This window comes from Phalangium opilio, unplaced genomic scaffold (assembly GCF_054372755.1).
Source record: "Phalangium opilio isolate 3A_F unplaced genomic scaffold, DU_Popi_V2 ptg000017l_1, whole genome shotgun sequence".
NCBI classification, from domain to species: domain Eukaryota; kingdom Metazoa; phylum Arthropoda; class Arachnida; order Opiliones; family Phalangiidae; genus Phalangium; species Phalangium opilio.
The window spans coordinates 12486841-12501893 of record NW_028324151.1 but is presented as its reverse complement, the minus strand read 5'-3'; the positions used below and the strand labels follow the sequence as shown (position 1 = coordinate 12501893).

General features: G+C 45.7%; 2 long non-coding RNA genes and 1 other non-coding gene across 3 annotated transcripts; 1 reads left to right on the top strand and 2 right to left on the bottom strand.

Annotated features, from left to right (window-relative positions):
* The first annotated feature begins 262 nt into the window (after positions 1-262).
* TRNAY-GUA (transfer RNA tyrosine (anticodon GUA)) lies at positions 263-335 on the top strand. Its single transcript has one exon. It is a non-coding gene; the product is annotated as a tRNA-Tyr (tRNA).
* Positions 336-6031: 5696 nt separating this feature from the next.
* On the bottom strand, positions 6032-7250 carry LOC149704071 (uncharacterized). Its single transcript, XR_016381678.1, has 2 exons — positions 6535-7250; positions 6032-6452 (listed from the first exon to the last, which is right to left on the bottom strand). It is a non-coding gene; the product is annotated as an uncharacterized LOC149704071 (long non-coding RNA).
* Positions 7251-9953: 2703 nt separating this feature from the next.
* On the bottom strand, positions 9954-11172 carry LOC149704070 (uncharacterized). Its single transcript, XR_016381677.1, has 2 exons — positions 10457-11172; positions 9954-10374 (listed from the first exon to the last, which is right to left on the bottom strand). It is a non-coding gene; the product is annotated as an uncharacterized LOC149704070 (long non-coding RNA).
* Positions 11173-15053: the final 3881 nt, after the last annotated feature.

Below are 15053 nucleotides of genomic sequence, written 5' to 3'. Positions count from 1 at the left end.
CTGTTAACCGAAAGGTTGGTGGTTCGAGCCCACCCGGGAGCGGTGTTGTGTAGTCTCAAAGGTTACGTAAAAAGAAAAGTTTTTCCACAATACCCGACGACCATTTATTTTTTGGGCTTCCTTGGCGCAATGGTTAGCTTGTTCGGCTGTTAACCGAAAGGTTGGTGGTTCGAGCCCACCCGAGAGAGGTGTTGTGGGGTCTCAGATGTAGCGTAAAAAGTCAAAACTTTTCCACAATACGTGACAAACATTTATTTTCTGAGCTTCCGTGGCTCAATGGTTAGCGCGTTCGGCTGTAAACCAATAAGTTGGTGGTTCGAGCCCACCCGGGAGCGGTGTTATGGGATCTCAAATGTAACGTAAAAAGTCAGAGTTTTTCCACAATACCTGACGAACATATAATTTTTGGGCTTCCGTGGCGCAATGGTTAGCGCGTTCAGCTGTTAACCGAAAGGTTGGTGGTTCGAGCCCACCCGGGAGAGGTGTTGTTGGGTCTCAGATGTAGCGTTTAAAGTCATAACTTTTCCACAATACCTGACAACCATTTAATTTCTGAGCTTCCGTGGCTCAATGGTTAGCGCGTTCGGCTGTAAACCAATAGGTTGGTGGTTCGAGCCCACCCGGGAGAGGTGTTGTGGGGTCTCAGATGTAGCGTAAAAAGTCAAAACTTTTCCACAATACGTGACAACCATTAAATTTCTAAGCTTGCGTGGCTAAATGTTTAGCGCGTTCGGCTGTTAACCAATAGGTTGGTGGTTCGAGCCCACCCGGGAGCGGTGTTAAGGGATCTTAAATGTAACGTAAAAAGTCAGAGTTTTTCCACAATACCTGACGAACATTTAATTTTTGGGCTTCCGTGGCGCAATGGTTAGCGCGTTCAGCTGTTAACCGAAAGGTTGGTGGTTCGAGCCCACCCGGGAGAGGTGACGTGGGGTCTCAGATGTAGCGTAAAAAGTCAAAACTTTTCCACAATACGTGACAACCATTTAATTTCTGAGCTTCCGTGGCTCAATGGTTAGCGCGTTCGGCTGTTAACCAATAGGTTGGTGGTTCGAGCCCACCCGGGAGAGGTGACGTGGGGTCTCAGATGTAGCGTGAAAAGTCATAACTTTTCCACAATACCTGACAACCATGTAATTTCTGAGCTTCCGTGGCTCAATGGTTAGCGCGTTCGGCTGTTAACCAATAGGTTGGTGGTTCGAGCCCACCCGGGAGCGGTGTTAAGGGACCTCAAATGTAACGTAAAAAGTCAGAGTTTTTCCACAATACCTGACGAACATTTGATTTTTGGGCTTCCGTGGCGCAATGGTTAGCGCGTTCAGCTGTTAACCGAAAGGTTGGTGGTTCGAGCCCACCCGGGAGAGGTGATGTGGGGTCTCAGATGTAGCGTGAAAAGTCATAACTTTTCCCCAATACGTGACAACCATTTAATTTCTGAGCTCCCTTGGCTCAATGGTTGTCGCGTTCGGCTGTTAACCAATAGGTTGGTGGTTCGAGCCCACCCGGGAGAGGTGACGTGGGGTCTCAGATGTAGCGTGAAAAGTCATAACTTTTTCACAATACCTGACATCCATTTAATTTCTGAGCTTCCGTGGCTCAATTGTTAGCGCGTTCGGCTGTTAACCAATAGGTTGGTGGTTCGAGCCCACCCGGGAGCGGTGTTATGGGATCTCAAATGTAACGTAAAAAGTCAGAGTTTTTCCACAATACCTGACGAACATTTAATTTTTGGGCTTCCGTGGCGCAATGGTTAGCGCGTTCAGCTGTTAACCGAAAGGTTGGTGGTTCGAGCCCACCCGGGAGAGGTGTTATGGGATCTCGAATGTAACGTAAAAAGTCAGAGTTTTTCCACAATACCTGACGAACATTTAATTTTTGGGCTTCCGTGGCACAATGGTTAGCGCGTTCAGCTGTTAACCGAAAGGTTGGTGGTTCGAGCCCACCCGGGAGAGGTGTTGTGGGGTCTCAGATGTAGCGTGAAAAGTCATAACTTTTCCCCAATACGTGACAACCATTTAATTTCTGAGCTCCCTTGGCTCAATGGTTTTCGCGTTCGGCTGTTAACCAATAGGTTGGTGGTTCGAGCCCACCGGGGAGAGGTGACGTGGGGTCTCAGATGTAGCGTGAAAAGTCATAACTTTTTCACAATACCTGACATCCATTTAATTTCTGAGCTTCCGTGGCTCAATTGTTAGCGCGTTCGGCTGTTAACCAATAGGTTGGTGGTTCGAGCCCACCCGGGAGCGGTGTTATGGGATCTCAAATGTAACGTAAAAAGTCAGAGTTTTTCCACAATACCTGACGAACATTTAATTTTTGGGCTTCCGTGGCGCAATGGTTAGCGCGTTCAGCTGTTAACCGAAAGGTTGGTGGTTCGAGCCCACCCGGGAGAGGTGTTGTGGGGTCTCAGATGTAGCGTGAAAAGTCATAACTTTTCCCCAATACGTGACAACCATTTAATTTCTGAGCTCCCTTGGCTCAATGGTTGTCGCGTTCGGCTGTTAACCAATAGGTTGGTGGTTCGAGCCCACCCGGGAGAGGTGACGTGGGGTCTCAGATGTAGCGTGAAAAGTCATAACTTTTTCACAATACCTGACATCCATTTAATTTCTGAGCTTCCGTGGCTCAATTGTTAGCGCGTTCGGCTGTTAACCAATAGGTTGGTGGTTCGAGCCCACCCGGGAGCGGTGTTTTGGGATCTCAAATGTAACGTAAAAAGTCAGAGTTTTTCCACAATACCTGACGAACATTTAATTTTTGGGCTTCCGTGACGCAATGGTTAGCGCGTTCAGCTGTTTACCGAAAGGTTGGTGGTTCGAGCCCACCCGGGAGAGGTGTTATGGGATCTCGAATGTAACGTAAAAAGTCAGAGTTTTTCCACAATACCTGACGAACATTTAATTTTTGGGCTTCCGTGGCACAATGGTTAGCGCGTTCAGCTGTTAACCGAAAGGTTGGTGTTTCGAGCCCACCCGGGAGAGGTGTTGTGGGGTCTCAGATGTAGCGTGAAAAGTCATAACTTTTCCACAATACATGACAACCATTTAATTTCTGATCTCCGGTGGCTCAATGGTTATCGCGTTCGGCTGTTAACCAATAGTTTGGTGGTTCGAGCCCACCCGGGAGCGGTGTTGTGGGATCTCAAATGTAACGTAAAAAGCCAAAGTTTTTCCACAATACCTGACGACCATCTAATTTTTGGGCTTCCGTGGCGCAATGGTAAGCGCGTTCGGCTGTTAACCAATAGGTTGGTGGTTAGAGCCCACCCGTGAGAGGTGTAGTGGGGTCTCAGATGTAGCGTGAAAAGTCATAACTTTTCCACAATACCTGACAACCATTTATTTTCTGAGCTTCCGTGGCTCAATGGTTAGCGCGTTCGGCTGTTAACCAATAGGTTGGTTGTTCGAGCCCACCCGGGAGCGGTGTTATGGGATCTCAAATGTAACGTAGAAAGTCAGAGTTTTTCCACAATACCTGACGAACATTTAATTTTTGGGCTTCCGTGGCGCAATGGTTAGCGCGTTCAGCTGTTAACCGAAAGGTTGGTGGTTCGAGCCCACCCGGGAGAGGTGTTGTGGGGTCTCAGATGTAGCGTGAAAAGTCATAACTTTTGCCCAATACGTGACAACCATTTAATTTCTGAGCTCCCTTGGCTCAATGGTTGTCGCGTTCGGCTGTTAACCAATAGGTTGGTGGTTCGAGCCCACCCGGGAGAGGTGACGTGGGGTCTCAGATGTAGCGTGAAAAGTCATAACTTTTTCACAATACCTGACATCCATTTAATTTCTGAGCTTCCGTGGCTCAATTGTTAGCGCGTTCGGCTGTTAACCAATAGGTTGGTGGTTCGAGCCCACCCGGGAGCGGTGTTATGGGATCTCAAATGTAACGTAAAAAGTCATAGTTTTTCCACAATACCTGACGAACATTTAATTTTTGGGCTTCCGTGGCGCAATGGTTAGCGCGTTCAGCTGTTAACCGAAAGGTTGGTGGTTCGAGCCCACCCGGGAGCGGTGTTATGGGATCTCGAATGTAACGTAAAAAGTCAGAGTTTTTCCACAATACCTGACGAACATTTAATTTTTGGGCTTCCGTGGCACAATGGTTAGCGCGTTCAGCTGTTAACCGAAAGGGTGGTGTTTCGAGCCCACCCGGGAGAGGTGTTGTGGGGTCTCAGATGTAGCGTGAAAAGTCATAACTTTTCCACAATACATGAAAACCATTTAATTTCTGATCTCCGGTGGCTCAATGGTTATCGCGTTCGGCTGTTAACCAATAGTTTGGTGGTTCGAGCCCACCCGGGAGCGGTGTTGTGGGATCTCAAATGTAACGTAAAAAGCCAAAGTTTTTCCACAATACCTGACGACCATCTAATTTTTGGGCTTCCGTGGCGCAATGGTAAGCGCGTTCGGCTGTTAACCAATAGGTTGGTGGTTAGAGCCCACCCGTGAGAGGTGTAGTGGGATCTCAGATGTAGCGTGAAAAGTCATAACTTTTCCACAATACCTGACAACCATTTATTTCCTGAGCTTCCGTGGCTCAATGGTTAGCGCGTTCGGCTGTTAACCGAAAGGTTGGTGGTTCGAGCCCACCCGGGAGAGGTGTTGTGGGGTCTCAGATGTAGCGTGAAAAGTCAGAGTTTTTCAACAATACCTGACGAACATTTAACTTTTGGGCTTCCGTGGAGCAATGGTTAGCGCGTTCAGCTGTTAACCGAAAGGTTGGTGGTTCGAACCCACCCGGGAGAGGTGTTGTGGGGTCTCAGATGTAGCGTAAAAAGTCAAAACTTTTCCACAATACGTGACAAACATTTAATTTCTGAGCTTCCGTGGCTCAATGGTTAGCGCTTTCGGCTGTTAACCAATAGGTTGGTGGTTCGAACCCACCCGGGAGCGGTGTTATGGGATCTCAAATGTAACGTAAAAAGTCAGAGTTTTTCCACAATACCTGACGAACATTTAATTTTTGGGCTTCCGTGGCGCAATGGTTATCGCGTTCGGCTCTTAACCAATAGGTTGCTGGTTCGAGCCCACCCGGGAGCGGTGTTGTGAAGTCTCAAATGTGACGTAAAAAGCCAAAGTTTTTCCACAATACCTGAAGACCTTTTCATTTCTGTGCTTGTTTGGCTCCATGGTTAGCGCGTTCGGCTGTTAACCGAAAGGTTGGTGGTTCGAGCCCACCCGGGAGAGGTGTTTCGGTGTCTCAGATGTAGCGTAAAAAGTCAAAACGTTTCCACAATACGTGACAAAAATTTAATTTCTTAGCTTCCGTGGCTCAATGGTTAGCGCGTTCGGCTGTTAACCAATAGGTTTGGTGGTTCGAGCCCACACGGGAGCGGCGTTATGGGATCTCAAATGTAACGTAAAAAGTCAGAGTTTTTCCACAATACCTGATGAACATTTAATTTTTGGGCCACCGTGGCGCAATGGTTAGCGCGTTCGGCTGTTAACCGAAAGGTTGCTGGTTCGAGCCCACCCGGGAGAGGTGTTGTGGGGTCTCAGATGTTGCGTAAAAAGTCAAAACTTTTCCACAATACGTGACAAACATTTAATTTCTGAGCTTCCGTGGCTCAATGGTTAGCGCTTTCGGCTGTTAACCAATAGGTTGGTGGTTCGAACCCAGCCGGGAGCGGTGTTATGGGATCTCAAATGTAACGTAAAAAGTCAGAGTTTTTCCACAATACCTGACGAACATTTAATTTTTGAGCTTCCTTGGCGCAATGGTTAGCGCGTTCAGCTGTTAACCGAAAGGTTGGTGGTTCGAGCCCAAGGGGTGCTTATTTGCGAAAAAAAACGTCTCGCTGAAAGGAAAATTCTCTCTCCTCTCCGGGCAGTCGCGAGTGACGTAGCTGGATCCCAACAGCCTTTGGAAAGTAGATTTTTGGGGGTATTACGCGGATTTCAAAAATGTCTGTCTTAGCAAAATGCGTGAAGTGGAATATTTTTCTATTGCATATTATAACGTATACGTTTCCAAATTCTTAACACAGTAGACCTAAATGAATATATAACTTCTTAATTTTTGATTCTATAAATTCAGCTCTCAATAGTCCATTTTATTTTTAACAAAAATGAGGTAGAAATTTAGAAAATTATCACATACTTTAGCTTTAACATGTGTTGTAATTAGGACACTTTGTTTACAATAAAATTTATTGACTAGCCTAGAAACGCTAGTGTAATACTGTATCAACTGTAGAACCAAATTTATCACAAATGTATCTGAGAATTATAAATATTCTGTTTCTACATAGTGAGCTTTTCCATTTTCTTCTCCCGATATACCTTTTGTCCTTATTAATGAATTATCACAGTCAAGCACGGAGCACCGCAGGCCAGGCATTTTATTTCAGCTGTAACTTAAAATGAGATGCAGTCTGAACTTAGGCAGATTACAAATTGAATTGATGTTCAATCTTAATTCTTAAATGGAAAGTTGGAGCTAAGCCTTGGTCGCTATAATTTATGAAATTTAGAGTTTAATAGTAATACCACTCATGTATTGCTTGAAATTAGCATAAAAGGGGTTTATTCTTACGTTATTTGAAACTTGAAAAACTTTCAAAGCTCGACATTTTTAATTTTCATTTTTAACCAACCGCGGTGAACCGCCGCAGGACGCGGCAAGTCCCCGGCCAAACTTCGCACTCGAGTCGTTACTGGGTTCCCGGCTTCCCGCGTTTAACTTTCCTCCTATAGGAGGAACGGGCCATTATTCGAGAGGATGCTCAAACGCGAAGTCTTGTTTCCTTTGGTTCCCCGGGATCCAACCACGTCATAAGAAGGGAAAAAACCAAAGTATTGCCCCCCGTTTTTCGAGCCAGATTTTTCGTTTTAAAAAACGGCTTTATAAGCCAACCTTATAATACGAAGTTTCTATAAGAACCTTGGTTCGAGCCCACCCGGGAGAGGTGTTGTGGGGTCTCAGATGTAGCGTGAAAAGTCATAACTTTTCCACAATACCTGACAACCATTTAATTTCTGAGCTTCCGTGGCTCAATGGTTAGTGCGTTCGGCAGTTAACCAATAGGTTGGTGGTTCGAGCCCACCCGGGAGCGGTGTTATATAGTCTCAAATGTAACGTTAAAAGAAAAGTTTTTCCACAATACCTGACGGACATTTAATTTTTGGGCTTCCTTGGCGCAATGGTTAGCGCGTTCGGCTGTTAACCGAAAGGTTGGTGGTTCGATCACACCCGGGAGCGGTGTTGTGTAGTCTCAAATGTAACGTAAAAAGAAAAGTTTTTCCACAATACCTGACGAACATTTAATTTTTGGGCTTCCGTGGCGCAATGGTTAGCGCGTTCAGCTGTTAACTGAAAGGTTGGTGGTTCGAGCCCACCCGGGAGAGGTGTTGTGGGGTCTCAGATGTTGCGTAAAAAGTCAAAACTTTTCCACAATACCTGACAACCATTTAATTTCTGAGCTTCCGTGGCTCAATGGTTAGCGCGTTCGGCTGTTAACCGAAAGGTTGGTGGTTCGAGCCCACCCGGGAGCGGTGTTAAGGGATCTCAAATGTAACGTAAAAAGTCAAAGTTTTTCCACAATACCTGAAGACCTTTTCATTCCTGAGCTTGTTTGGCTCCATGGTTAGCGCGTTCGGCTGTTAACCAATAAGTTGGTGGTTCGAGCCCATCCGGGAGAGGTGACGTGGGGTCTCAGATGTAGCGTGAAAAGTCTTAACTTTTCCACAATACCTGACAACCATTTAATTTCTGAGCTTCCGTGGCTCAATGGTTAGTGCGTTCGGCAGTTAACCAATAGGTTGGTGGTTCGAGCCCACCCGGGAGCGGTGTTATATAGTCTCAAATGTAACGTTAAAAGAAAAGTTTTTCCACAATACCTGACGGACATTTAATTTTTGGGCTTCCTTGGCGCAATGGTTAGCGCGTTCGGCTGTTAACCGAAAGGTTGGTGGTTCGATCACACCCGGGAGCGGTGTTGTGTAGTCTCAAATGTAACGTAAAAAGAAAAGTTTTTCCACAATACCTGACGAACATTTAATTTTTGGGCTTCCGTGGCGCAATGGTTAGCGCGTTCAGCTGTTAACTGAAAGGTTGGTGGTTCGAGCCCACCCGGGAGCGGTGTTAAGGGATCTCAAATGTAACGTAAAAAGTCAAAGTTTTTCCACAATACCTGAAGACCTTTTCATTTCTGTGCTTGTTTGGCTCCATGGTTAGCGCGTTCGGCTGTTAACCGTAAGGTTGGTGGTTCGAGCCCACCCGGGAGAGGTGTTTCGGTGTCTCAGATGTAGCGTAAAAAGTCAAAACTTTTCCACAATACGTGACAAAAATTTAATTTCTGAGCTTCCGTGGCTCAATGGTTAGCGCGTTCGGCTGTTAACCAATAGGTTTGGTGGTTCGAGCCCACACGGGAGCGGCGTTATGGGATCTCAAATGTAACGTAAAAAGTCAGAGTTTTTCCACAATACCTGATGAACATTTAATTTTTGGGCCACCGTGGCGCAATGGTTAGCGCGTTCGGCTGTTAACCGAAAGGTTGCTGGTTCGAGCTCACCCGGGAGAGGTGTTGTGGGGTCTCAGATGTTGCGTAAAAAGTCAAAACTTTTCCACAATACCTGACAACCATTTAATTTCTGAGCTTCCGTGGCTCAATGGTTAGCGCGTTCGGCTGTTAACCGAAAGGTTGGTGGTTCGAGCCCACCCGGGAGCGGTGTTAAGGGATCTCAAATGTAACGTATAAAGTCAAAGTTTTTCCACAATACCTGAAGACCTTTTCATTCCTGAGCTTTTTTGGCTCCATGGTTAGCGCGTTCGGCTGTTAACCAATAAGTTGGTGGTTCGAGCCCATCCGGGAGAGGTGACGTGGGGTCTCAGATGTAGCGTGAAAAGTCATAACATTTCCACAATACCTGACAATCATTTAATTTCTGAGCTTCCGTGGCTCAATGGTTAGCGCGTTCGGCAGTTAACCAATAGGTTGGTGGTTCGAGCCCACCCAGGAGCGGTGTTATATAGTCTCAAATGTAACGTTAAAAGAAAAGTTTTTCCACAATACCTGACGGACATTTAATTTTTGGGCTTCCTTGGCGCAATGGTTAGCGCGTTCGGCTGTTAACCGAAAGGTTGGTGGTTCGAGCCCACCCGGGAGAGGTGTTTCGGTGTCTCAGATGTAGCGTAAAAAGTCAAAACGTTTCCACAATACGTGACAAAAATTTAATTTCTTAGCTTCCGTGGCTCAATGGTTAGCGCGTTCGGCTGTTAACCAATAGGTTTGGTGGTTCGAGCCCACACGGGAGCGGCGTTATGGGATCTCAAATGTAACGTAAAAAGTCAGAGTTTTTCCACAATACCTGATGAACATTTAATTTTTGGGCCACCGTGGCGCAATGGTTAGCGCGTTCGGCTGTTAACCGAAAGGTTGCTGGTTCGAGCCCACCCGGGAGAGGTGTTGTGGGGTCTCAGATGTTGCGTAAAAAGTCAAAACTTTTCCACAATACGTGACAAACATTTAATTTCTGAGCTTCCGTGGCTCAATGGTTAGCGCTTTCGGCTGTTAACCAATAGGTTGGTGGTTCGAACCCAGCCGGGAGCGGTGTTATGGGATCTCAAATGTAACGTAAAAAGTCAGAGTTTTTCCACAATACCTGACGAACATTTAATTTTTGAGCTTCCTTGGCGCAATGGTTAGCGCGTTCAGCTGTTAACCGAAAGGTTGGTGGTTCGAGCCCAAGGGGTGCTTATTTGCGAAAAAAAACGTCTCGCTGAAAGGAAAATTCTCTCTCCTCTCCGGGCAGTCGCGAGTGACGTAGCTGGATCCCAACAGCCTTTGGAAAGTAGATTTTTGGGGGTATTACGCGGATTTCAAAAATGTCTGTCTTAGCAAAATGCGTGAAGTGGAATATTTTTCTATTGCATATTATAACGTATACGTTTCCAAATTCTTAACACAGTAGACCTAAATGAATATATAACTTCTTAATTTTTGATTCTATAAATTCAGCTCTCAATAGTCCATTTTATTTTTAACAAAAATGAGGTAGAAATTTAGAAAATTATCACATACTTTAGCTTTAACATGTGTTGTAATTAGGACACTTTGTTTACAATAAAATTTATTGACTAGCCTAGAAACGCTAGTGTAATACTGTATCAACTGTAGAACCAAATTTATCACAAATGTATCTGAGAATTATAAATATTCTGTTTCTACATAGTGAGCTTTTCCATTTTCTTCTCCCGATATACCTTTTGTCCTTATTAATGAATTATCACAGTCAAGCACGGAGCACCGCAGGCCAGGCATTTTATTTCAGCTGTAACTTAAAATGAGATGCAGTCTGAACTTAGGCAGATTACAAATTGAATTGATGTTCAATCTTAATTCTTAAATGGAAAGTTGGAGCTAAGCCTTGGTCGCTATAATTTATGAAATTTAGAGTTTAATAGTAATACCACTCATGTATTGCTTGAAATTAGCATAAAAGGGGTTTATTCTTACGTTATTTGAAACTTGAAAAACTTTCAAAGCTCGACATTTTTAATTTTCATTTTTAACCAACCGCGGTGAACCGCCGCAGGACGCGGCAAGTCCCCGGCCAAACTTCGCACTCGAGTCGTTACTGGGTTCCCGGCTTCCCGCGTTTAACTTTCCTCCTATAGGAGGAACGGGCCATTATTCGAGAGGATGCTCAAACGCGAAGTCTTGTTTCCTTTGGTTCCCCGGGATCCAACCACGTCATAAGAAGGGAAAAAACCAAAGTATTGCCCCCCGTTTTTCGAGCCAGATTTTTCGTTTTAAAAAACGGCTTTATAAGCCAACCTTATAATACGAAGTTTCTATAAGAACCTTGGTTCGAGCCCACCCGGGAGAGGTGTTGTGGGGTCTCAGATGTAGCGTGAAAAGTCATAACTTTTCCACAATACCTGACAACCATTTAATTTCTGAGCTTCCGTGGCTCAATGGTTAGTGCGTTCGGCAGTTAACCAATAGGTTGGTGGTTCGAGCCCACCCGGGAGCGGTGTTATATAGTCTCAAATGTAACGTTAAAAGAAAAGTTTTTCCACAATACCTGACGGACATTTAATTTTTGGGCTTCCTTGGCGCAATGGTTAGCGCGTTCGGCTGTTAACCGAAAGGTTGGTGGTTCGATCACACCCGGGAGCGGTGTTGTGTAGTCTCAAATGTAACGTAAAAAGAAAAGTTTTTCCACAATACCTGACGAACATTTAATTTTTGGGCTTCCGTGGCGCAATGGTTAGCGCGTTCAGCTGTTAACTGAAAGGTTGGTGGTTCGAGCCCACCCGGGAGAGGTGTTGTGGGGTCTCAGATGTTGCGTAAAAAGTCAAAACTTTTCCACAATACCTGACAACCATTTAATTTCTGAGCTTCCGTGGCTCAATGGTTAGCGCGTTCGGCTGTTAACCGAAAGGTTGGTGGTTCGAGCCCACCCGGGAGCGGTGTTAAGGGATCTCAAATGTAACGTAAAAAGTCAAAGTTTTTCCACAATACCTGAAGACCTTTTCATTCCTGAGCTTGTTTGGCTCCATGGTTAGCGCGTTCGGCTGTTAACCAATAAGTTGGTGGTTCGAGCCCATCCGGGAGAGGTGACGTGGGGTCTCAGATGTAGCGTGAAAAGTCTTAACTTTTCCACAATACCTGACAACCATTTAATTTCTGAGCTTCCGTGGCTCAATGGTTAGTGCGTTCGGCAGTTAACCAATAGGTTGGTGGTTCGAGCCCACCCGGGAGCGGTGTTATATAGTCTCAAATGTAACGTTAAAAGAAAAGTTTTTCCACAATACCTGACGGACATTTAATTTTTGGGCTTCCTTGGCGCAATGGTTAGCGCGTTCGGCTGTTAACCGAAAGGTTGGTGGTTCGATCACACCCGGGAGCGGTGTTGTGTAGTCTCAAATGTAACGTAAAAAGAAAAGTTTTTCCACAATACCTGACGAACATTTAATTTTTGGGCTTCCGTGGCGCAATGGTTAGCGCGTTCAGCTGTTAACTGAAAGGTTGGTGGTTCGAGCCCACCCGGGAGCGGTGTTAAGGGATCTCAAATGTAACGTAAAAAGTCAAAGTTTTTCCACAATACCTGAAGACCTTTTCATTTCTGTGCTTGTTTGGCTCCATGGTTAGCGCGTTCGGCTGTTAACCGTAAGGTTGGTGGTTCGAGCCCACCCGGGAGAGGTGTTTCGGTGTCTCAGATGTAGCGTAAAAAGTCAAAACTTTTCCACAATACGTGACAAAAATTTAATTTCTGAGCTTCCGTGGCTCAATGGTTAGCGCGTTCGGCTGTTAACCAATAGGTTTGGTGGTTCGAGCCCACACGGGAGCGGCGTTATGGGATCTCAAATGTAACGTAAAAAGTCAGAGTTTTTCCACAATACCTGATGAACATTTAATTTTTGGGCCACCGTGGCGCAATGGTTAGCGCGTTCGGCTGTTAACCGAAAGGTTGCTGGTTCGAGCTCACCCGGGAGAGGTGTTGTGGGGTCTCAGATGTTGCGTAAAAAGTCAAAACTTTTCCACAATACCTGACAACCATTTAATTTCTGAGCTTCCGTGGCTCAATGGTTAGCGCGTTCGGCTGTTAACCGAAAGGTTGGTGGTTCGAGCCCACCCGGGAGCGGTGTTAAGGGATCTCAAATGTAACGTAAAAAGTCAAAGTTTTTCCACAATACCTGAAGACCTTTTCATTCCTGAGCTTTTTTGGCTCCATGGTTAGCGCGTTCGGCTGTTAACCAATAAGTTGGTGGTTCGAGCCCATCCGGGAGAGGTGACGTGGGGTCTCAGATGTAGCGTGAAAAGTCATAACATTTCCACAATACCTGACAATCATTTAATTTCTGAGCTTCCGTGGCTCAATGGTTAGCGCGTTCGGCAGTTAACCAATAGGTTGGTGGTTCGAGCCCACCCAGGAGCGGTGTTATATAGTCTCAAATGTAACGTTAAAAGAAAAGTTTTTCCACAATACCTGACGGACATTTAATTTTTGGGCTTCCTTGGCGCAATGGTTAGCGCGTTCGGCTGTTAACCGAAAGGTTGGTGGTTCGAGCCCACCCGGGAGAGGTGTTTCGGTGTCTCAGATGTAGCGTAAAAAGTCAAAACTTTTCCACAATACGTGACAAAAATTTAATTTCTGAGCTTCCGTGGCTCAATGTTTAGCGCGTTCGGCTGTTAACCAATAGGTTTGGTGGTTCGAGCCCACACGGGAGCGGCGTTATGGGATCTCAAATGTAACGTAAAAAGTCAGAGTTTTTCCACAATACCTGACGAACATTTAATTTGTGGGCTTCCGTGGCGCAATGGTTAGCGCGTTCAGCTGTTAACCGAAAGGTTGGGGTCTCAGATGTAGCGTGAAAAGACATAACTTTTCCACAATACCTGACAACCATTTAATTTCTGAGCTTCCGTGGCTCAATGGTTAGCGCGTTCGGCTGTTAACCAATAGGTTGGTGGTTCGAGCCCACCCGGGAGCGGTGTTATGGAGTCTCAAATGTAACGTAAAAAGAAAAGTTTTTCCACAATACCTGACGGACATTTAATTTTTGGGCTTCCGTGGCGCAATGGTTAGCGCGTTCGGCTGTTAACCGAAAGGGTGGTGGTTCGATCACACCCGGGAGCGGTGTTGTGTAGTCTCAAATGTAACGTAAAAAGAAAAGTTTTTCCACAATACCTGACGAACATTTAATATTTGGGCTTCCGTGGCGCAATGGTTAGCGCGTTCAGCTGTTAACCGAAAGGTTGGTGGTTCGAGCCCACCCGGGAGCGGTGTTAAGGGATCTCAAATGTAACGTAAAAAGTCAAAGTTTTTCCACAATACCTGAAGACCTTTTCATTTCTGATCTTGTTTGGCTCGATGGTTAGCGCGTTCGGCTGTTAACCAATAGGTTGGTGGTTCGAGCCCACCAGGGAGAGGTGACGTGGGGTCTCAGAAGTAGCGTGAAAAGTCATAACTTTTCCACAATACCTGACAACCATTCAATTTCTGAGCTTCCGTGGCTCAATGGTTAGCGCGTTCGGCTGTTAACCAATAGGTTGATGGTTCGAGCCCACCCGGGAGCGGTGTTAAGGGTTCTCAAATGTAACGTAAAAAGAAAAGTTTTTCCACAATACCTGACTGAAATTTGATTTTTGGGCTTCCGTTGCGCAATGCTTAGCGCGTTCGGCTGTTAACCGAAAGGTTGGTGGTTCGATCACACCCGGGAGCGGTGTTGTGTAGTCTCAAATGTAACGTAAAAAGAAAAGTTTTTCCACAATACCTGACGAACATTTAATTTTTGGGCTTCCGTGGCGCAATGGTTAGCGCGTTCGGCTGTTAACCGAAAGGGTGGTGGTTCGATCACAACCGGGAGCGGTGTTGTGTAGTCTCAAATGTAACGTAAAAAGAAAGGTTTTTCCACAATACCTGACGAACATTTAATTTTTGGGCTTCCGTGGCGCAATGGTTAGCGCGTTCAGCTGTTAACCGAAAGGTTGGTTGTTCGAGCCCACCCGGGAGCGGTGTTAAGGGATCTCAAATGTAACGTAAAAAGTCAAAATTTTTCCACAATACCTGAAGACCTTTTCATTTCTGAGCTTGTTTGGCTCCATGGTTAGCGCGTTCGGCTGTTAACCAATAGGTTGGTGGTTCGAGCCCACCCGGGAGAGGTGACGTGGGGTCTCAGAAGTAGCGTGAAAAGTCATAACTTTTCCACAATACCTGACAACCATTTAATTTCTGAGCTTCCGTGGCTCAATGGTTAGCGCGTTCGGCTGTTAACCAATAGGTTGATGGTTCGAGCCCACCCGGGAGCGGTGTTAAGGGTTCTCAAATGTAACGTAAAAAGTCAGAGTTTTTCCACAATACCTGACGAACATTTAATTTGTGGGCTTCCGTGGCGCAATGGTTAGCGCGTTCGGCAGTTAACCAATAGGTTGGTGGTTCCATCACACCCGGGAGCGGCGTTGTGTAGTCTCAAATGTAACGTAAAAACAAAAGTTTTTCCACAATACCTGACGAACATTTAATTTTTGGGCTTCCGTGGCGCAATGGTTAGCGCGTTCAGCTGTTAACCGAAAGGTTGGGGTCTCAGATGTAGCGTGAAAAGAC